Source organism: Arvicola amphibius, chromosome 3 (assembly GCF_903992535.2).
Source record: "Arvicola amphibius chromosome 3, mArvAmp1.2, whole genome shotgun sequence".
In the NCBI taxonomy this organism is placed as follows: Eukaryota; Metazoa; Chordata; class Mammalia; order Rodentia; family Cricetidae; genus Arvicola; species Arvicola amphibius.
The window spans coordinates 103,481,263-103,488,141 of NC_052049.1; the positions used below are offsets into that span (position 1 = coordinate 103,481,263).

The 6,879-nt window shown below is 45.1% G+C and overlaps 1 pseudogene; it reads right to left on the reverse strand.

Annotated features, from left to right (window-relative positions):
* Positions 1-4,817: 4,817 nt before the first annotated feature.
* Positions 4,818-5,571, reverse strand: LOC119809309 (annotated as a pseudogene).
* Positions 5,572-6,879: the final 1,308 nt, after the last annotated feature.

The window sequence follows — 6,879 nt, forward strand, 5'->3', positions numbered from 1 at the left end:
AAACTTGGAGTGGCGGCACACACCTTAAATCCCAGCTCTCAGGAGGTGGAGGCTGGCGGATCTCTGCAATTTTGAGGCTGACAAGCCTGACCTACATAGTGAGCTCCAGGACACCCAAGGATGTATAGACCCTGTTTCAAAAACAAGCAAACAAAAAAAAACTTGTGAGTGTGAGTGTGTATGCACGTGTGTGTGTTCCACAGCACATGTGTGGAGGTCAGAGGACCACTTGGGGGCCAGTTCTCTCCTTTCACCATTTGGGATCGGGGAGTTGAACTCAGGTTGTCAGACTCGGTGGCAAGCATCCTTACTTACCCAGCCATCTCATTGGCCCCAATATCTGTGATTTTGAGCATCCACTGAGATTCTTGGGAATGTATCTTTCAGGGACAGAGGAATTCTAGATTGAATATGCAAAATTTCAACCCCCTTCCCTGTTTTCTTGCTACCTATTACTCTGCACAGTGAATCTAATAGCCCATCCAGGAGAAGCAACTATCTTCCGTTATATAAAACTTAGCTATTTTGTGTATTTTTTCCCGTGTTTAGCACACTGTGTTTCTCAAGATAAAGTGGTAAGAATGGCACTTGGGAACTACTGATGACTGTTTTGAGGAATTAGTTGAACAGGAATGCCCTTAAAATGGAAACCTACAGAAAAGAGCAGGTGATAGAAATAAAAGTTCATTGGAAAGGAAAGAGGGAGTGAGTACTCGGGGCATGTGAGAAAAAAAAATGACTGGATTTGCATCCTTGTTTATCCTGTTGGTATCCCCTCAGTGAGGACCTCACCCTTCAGTTTGGCAAGCTGAATAATTAGTAGTCTCAGAGCACCTGGGACTGTTCACCGTTCTCAGGAACTTTCCCGAGAAATGGGAAAATGTGGTTAGCTCCCTGATGTCCAAACAAGGGAGGGCCAGGAAGATTGTTCCCTGGGCTCTGGCACAACCTCAGACTGGTCTGAGGACTAGCTTCATTGTCTAACCTGCTCAGTATCACCATGAAATGCTATACTGCTATTTTCTGTCAGCTTTCAAAAATTAATCTTGAATTTTTTGTTTTGGTTTTCAAGACAGGGTTTCTCTGTGTAGCCCCAGATGTCATAGAACTTGTTCTGTAGACCAGGCTGGCCTCGAACTCAGAGATCTGCGTGCTTCTGCCTCTCAAGTGCTGAGATTAAAGGCATGGGTCACCATACCTGGCAATTTAATTTTTTGATACAAAGTCTCACTATATAGCCAAGGCCAATGTTGAGCTCATGGCCCTCCTCCCTCAGCCTCCTAAGTGCTGGTGTGATAGGTGTATAGCCAAGGCTGATGTTGAACTCATGGCCCTCCTCCTTCAGCCTCTTGAGTGGTGGGATTAAAGGTGTGTGCACCCACTACCTGGCCTCTATGGCTAACTAGTGTGGCCATACACTACACTCTGATCTTCAGGCAAGCTTTATTTGTTAAAGCACAAGCAAAATATCACCATGTCTTATAGTATTTAAGATATAATATTAAGAAGTATCCTTTAAAATTAGCATTTAAACATACTTTAAGAAATATCAACAGTCCATTTGTAATTATTAACACCCAAGCATTAGCAGAAAGGAAACCATTGCTGACCAGCCCCCAACACAGGAAAGGATTGTTCTCTTAGCGTTTCTACCACCGCAATGAACACCATAACCAAAAAGCAAGTTGTGGAGGAAAGGGTTTATTTGGCTTACACTTCCATATTGCTATTTAGCATGGAAGGAAGTCAGGACAGGAACTCAGACAGCTGCAGGAACCTGGAGGCAGGAGGCCATGCAGAGGCCATGAAGGAGTGGTGCTTCCTGGCTTGCTCCCCGTGGCTTGTTATTTCTTGTAGAACCCAGAACCACCAGCCCAGGGGTGGCCCTATCCACAATGGGCAGGGCCCTCCCACTGATCACTAACTAATTAAGAAAATGCATTACAGCCAGATCCTATGAAGGCATTTTCTCATTGAGGTTCCCTCCTTTCAGATGACTCTAGTTTGTGTCAAGTTGACAGAAGACCAGCCAGGACATCTACATCTATGTTCAAAGTGTGGCAGTGACTTATAGGTCAGGGTGTAGTTTCAGGAATTCCAGGGCCATCTGGTGTGAGAATGTACTCTGCTTTGAATGTGTGGGGAAGATAAGATATAGTCTTATTTGCTTATCAGGCCATCGGGCAAAGGACATTTTCTATAATGCTGAATCCCAGAGAAGTTGGACTTGGAACCTGGTGGAGTAGTTTGAAGGGACCACTGGATGCCAAATGCTGCAAATTGGCAAAGTGTGTGAGATACCAGGAGGAATCCAGACATTCTCTGCAAAGGACCAGGTAGCAAATATTCCAGACTTGGCAGATCATACAAGTCATTGTACCAACTGCTTGATTTTTCTGACAAGGAAACCAACACCAGACAAAAATGTAAATAAATGGGTGAGGTTGTGCTCTAATAAAATTTTATTAGTGGACTCTGGAATATGAAAGTTACATAATATTCAATTACGTGTCAATAAGTATACTACCTCAAGCTGCCATTGTAAAATACCACAGATAGATGGATTCAATAGCCCACAGTTCTAGAGGCTACACATCCAAGATCCAGGTATAGGCAGGTCTGGTTTCCCTTTGGTCTTTGTATCTTGCCTTAACAGACAGCTGACTGTCCATGTATGTCTCTGATATCTCTTTCTACACAAACACCAATCACATTAATCAAAGTGCTGTCCTTATGGCATCCTTGACTATAATTATCCCTTTAAAGAGCCTTTCTACAAATATAGTTACATTTGGCCTTAGAGCTTGTATAAGTTGCTTTTTCTGTTGCTGAAATAAAACACCATGCCCCAAAAGCAGCCTATAGAAGAAAGATTTTATTTGACTTACTGTTTCCAGAGGATTAGAGTTCATAATTGTATAAATTGATGACATCACCATCAATTTATACAATTATGGTGATAATTATACAATGAGGGCTGAGGGAGAGAACTGCCAGAGGCATCTGGAAGAGTCTAGGACAGAGAAAGAAAGCAGTCGGCTGAACATGGCCATCAGACTGGGCCTGGCCAGGAGAGAAATGAACAGAGCAAAGGGGTTAGGGGGGAGCAAGAGATGGAGACGAAAAGAGTCAGGCCAAAGAGAGGGGACAGACCAAGAGAGAAGGGACGGACCAAGAGAGAGGGCGAAGAGAAGGTATAGGATAGAGCCAAGCGTGAGCAGAGTGAAGCGGCAGGGCTAAAGGAGAATGAGCAGTTCAGGGAGGGAAGCTCGCGGGCTGGGGGAAGTCCTGGGAGGGTGGGGACTGAAAAGAGACAGGACTCTGACTGTGTAACAGGTACTAAGGGTACCTGGAGGCCAGCACGCACTTTGGTATGCTGATAGGCACCACAGATAGCATTTGTCCTTTCCCCCAGAGATAGGGGAAAAGCCTCCTTTTGGTAGAAGGGAACCAGCTTCACAAGTTCCCTAAGAAGGCTGGTTTTAGTCTAACCACCAGACTTTGGACCTGACAATACTGGGCAGGAACTGCATTGCAGCAGACAGCTGAGAAATCACATCTTTAACCAGGAGCACGAAGCAGCAGAAGAAACTGGAAGTGGGGTGGGGCTATGAGCACTCAAACTCTGCTCCCAGGGATGCAGTTTCCTACAGCAAGGCTGCACCACCTCCCCAAACAGTGCCATCAACTGCGAAGTTAGTGTTTAGTTATATTAACCTATCCTATTGGGGACATTTCTCATCTGGACCACCACAGGGCAACACATGAATCTGGAGGGAGAGAGCATGAATTTGTTGTATAACTGATGTAGGTGGGTCTTGTTTTGTGTTGATTTCATTGGTTAAATAAAGAAACTGCTTTGGCCCTTTGATAGGATAGAAAATTAGGTAGGCAGAGTAAACAGAACAGGATGCTGGGTAAAAGGCAGTGAAGCAGTCGCCATGACTTTCCTCTCCAAGATGGACGCAGGTTAGGATCTTTCACGGTAAGCCACCACCTCGTGGTGCTACACATATTACTAAATATGGGTTAAAGCAAGATGTGAGAATTAGATAATAAGAGGCTGAAACTAATGGGCCAGGCAATGTTTAAATGAATACAATTTGTGTGTTGTTATTTTGGGTGTAAAGCTAGCCGTGCGGGAGCCGAGCGGGACAAAAAGCAGGCCTGCTCACCTCCTCACTACATATAACATTGTCATTCTTTTATGTTTTTAAAAAAATATTTAAAAATCTAAAAACCAATTCACAGTACGTTCTAGTTTCCTTTTTATTTTAAGCAATCCTGGGGGAGCCTTTTCTTTTAAAAATTATTTTTATTTTATGTGCGCTGGAGCTTTGCCATGGATGTTGGGTCCCCCAGAATGGGAGTTACAGAGTTATGAGCTGCCATGTGGGTGCTGGGAATTGAACCTAGGTCCTCTGGAAGAGCACTAAGTGCTCTTAACCGCCGAGCCATCTTAGTGTTCTTAACCACTGAGCCATCTCTCTGGTTCCTCTAGTTTGCTTTTTATTGTTATGATAAACAGCATGACCAAAAGCAACGTGAGGAGGAAAGGGTTTCTTTCATCCTATAGCTTACAGTGCATCATTGAGGGAAGCTAAGGCAGGAACCTGGAGGCAGAAACTGAAGCAGAGAAATGATTTTATTTTTCTTTCACACACTAGTGGGGCTTTATTGGTGGAACTCAGAACCGTGACAAACCCCAGCATGCAGACTGTGAGGACTGGTACAGGTGCTAGGAGAGCAGCGATGAGAAGCCTCCAGGGCCCCTTTTCTCCTCTCAGTTCTTCCGGGAAAGTTTGTAGGAACACAATTCAGCACTTCACAAACTGATGGGTGACCTTGAAGATCCCCACAGACTCCTGAGCCTTCTCGTCATAGCCTGTCCAATCCTTTTCTTACAGATTGATGTCGTTGAAGACTGTCCCTGACTCCACACCTTCAGAGGCAAACCCGGCTTGGGGCTGGCAGTCAATTTGCTCAAGGCCACGACACTGACAATCAGACTCTACTTTTGTCTTGAACTTCTCATTGTCTTCAGCGTTGAAAGACTTGATGGTGCTGCTCAGAATTTCAGTGGAGTGTTCCCGCGCACACAGTTTGCACTTCTGGACCGTGGAGGCACTGCCACGGCCTCCTTTCAACGCCACACTACCCATCAGTCAGATGTATTGCCACTTCTCTGAAATCTCACCACAGTTGCCACATTTCATCTTCAGATACCACCGGAAGTCCTCACCCACTGGTCGAAGGTTGGTGACGTTCTCCCGAAAAAGGATTCTTAGAGGCTTCCTTTCCAGGCCCACTTGCCCAGGAGTGACATAGCCTACAGTGGGCTGAGCCTTCCCACGTCAATCATTCATCAAAAGATGCCCCTCAGCCTTGCTTTTAGCTGATTGTAAAAATTAGTAAGTTTGGTGGTCACATGGCTGAACAATATGTTGGTAGTCTCCCGCAAGCTTAGATACAGGTGTCAGCTTGCTGTGGGTTATGATGACAATGGCTGCTTAAGTTACCTTTCAGGGACAAGATGGCTTTCTTATTGACAGCATGCTCATTAAGACACATGTCTACTGGATGACAGGATGGTTGAAAACTTGGCAGCTCTGTGTTCTCACCGGATCTGCTTGACATCTCTGCGTTATTATCGGATCTGCTTAGCATCTCTGTGTTTTTTACTGGATCTGCTTGGCATCTCTGCATTCTTACCGGATCTGCTTAGCATCTCTGTGTTCTTACCGGATCTGCTTGGCATCTCTGCATTCTTACCGGATCTGCTTAGCATCTCTGTGTTCTTACCGGATCTGCTTGGCATCTCTGCATTCTTACTGGATCTGCTTGGCATCTCTGTGTTCTTACTGGATCTGCTGCTTGCCTTGCTGCCTTCATCTTGGGGCCTGATGCTGCTCATCTCAGCATGCAGACCTGTTAGTCCCTTAAGAAAATGTTTGTTCAGGACTGGGAGTCCTAACCTTTTCTAGTCTCTTTTCTGTCGCTTAAAGGACAGGGAAGTTTTTGGCTCCTAAGATCAACGGATTACGCCTATCTAAAATATGATGCTTTCAGTGTTTACGGAGGCAGCATAAGTTTGTGACTACATGCTAGCAACCATTAGGATGGTCCCACTGGAGATCACCCAAGAGACAACTTGGGTCTCCAGTAACTGAGTAGTTCTTAATATAAGCCTCAGGGCTTTCCTTTAGCTAAGGATAAAAGGGTCACTAACTGGGAGCTGAGACAATTATTATCGGAGACAAGATCTTTATGATCTTTATTTTTAAACCTAATATCTTTTCCTTTTGCTGGCATTCTGGATAAATCTTTTTCCTTGTCCCTGTCTTCAGTTAATTAGACACCTTTCTAGTAAAAAAAATGTTCAGTAACTCTGGGTCATCTAAAATCATGGTGTCCCTTCATCCAGCAGTGGGTTATAGATATAAGGGGCAGGGAAAGCCATGAAGTTCTCTCTCTCTCTCCTCTCTCTCTCCTCTCTCTCTCTCTCTCCTCCCTCCCTCCCTCCCTCCCTCCCAGTCCCTCCCCCCCCTCTCTCTCCCTCCCTCCCTCCCCCCCTCTCTCTCCCTCTCTCTCCCTTTCCCTCTCCCTCTCTCTCTCCCTTCTCTCTCTCCCCCATCTCTTTTATGACTAAAAAAAGGAATTAAATATTTCTCTTATCCTCACTGGGTTGGCCTGCTAAGCAGTGGGTCTGGCTGCATAAGGCGGCATCTGTAATTGTTGCAGATACAGTGAGAGTCTGTGTTATGTGGTTTGAGAAAATGGAGTTCCAAATACAGGAACTTGTGACATGCCTAAAGTGAACTTCACCTGCTTAGAATGTTGATCAACAGCAGTTTAATGAGTGTGTGAAGGTGGTGTTTC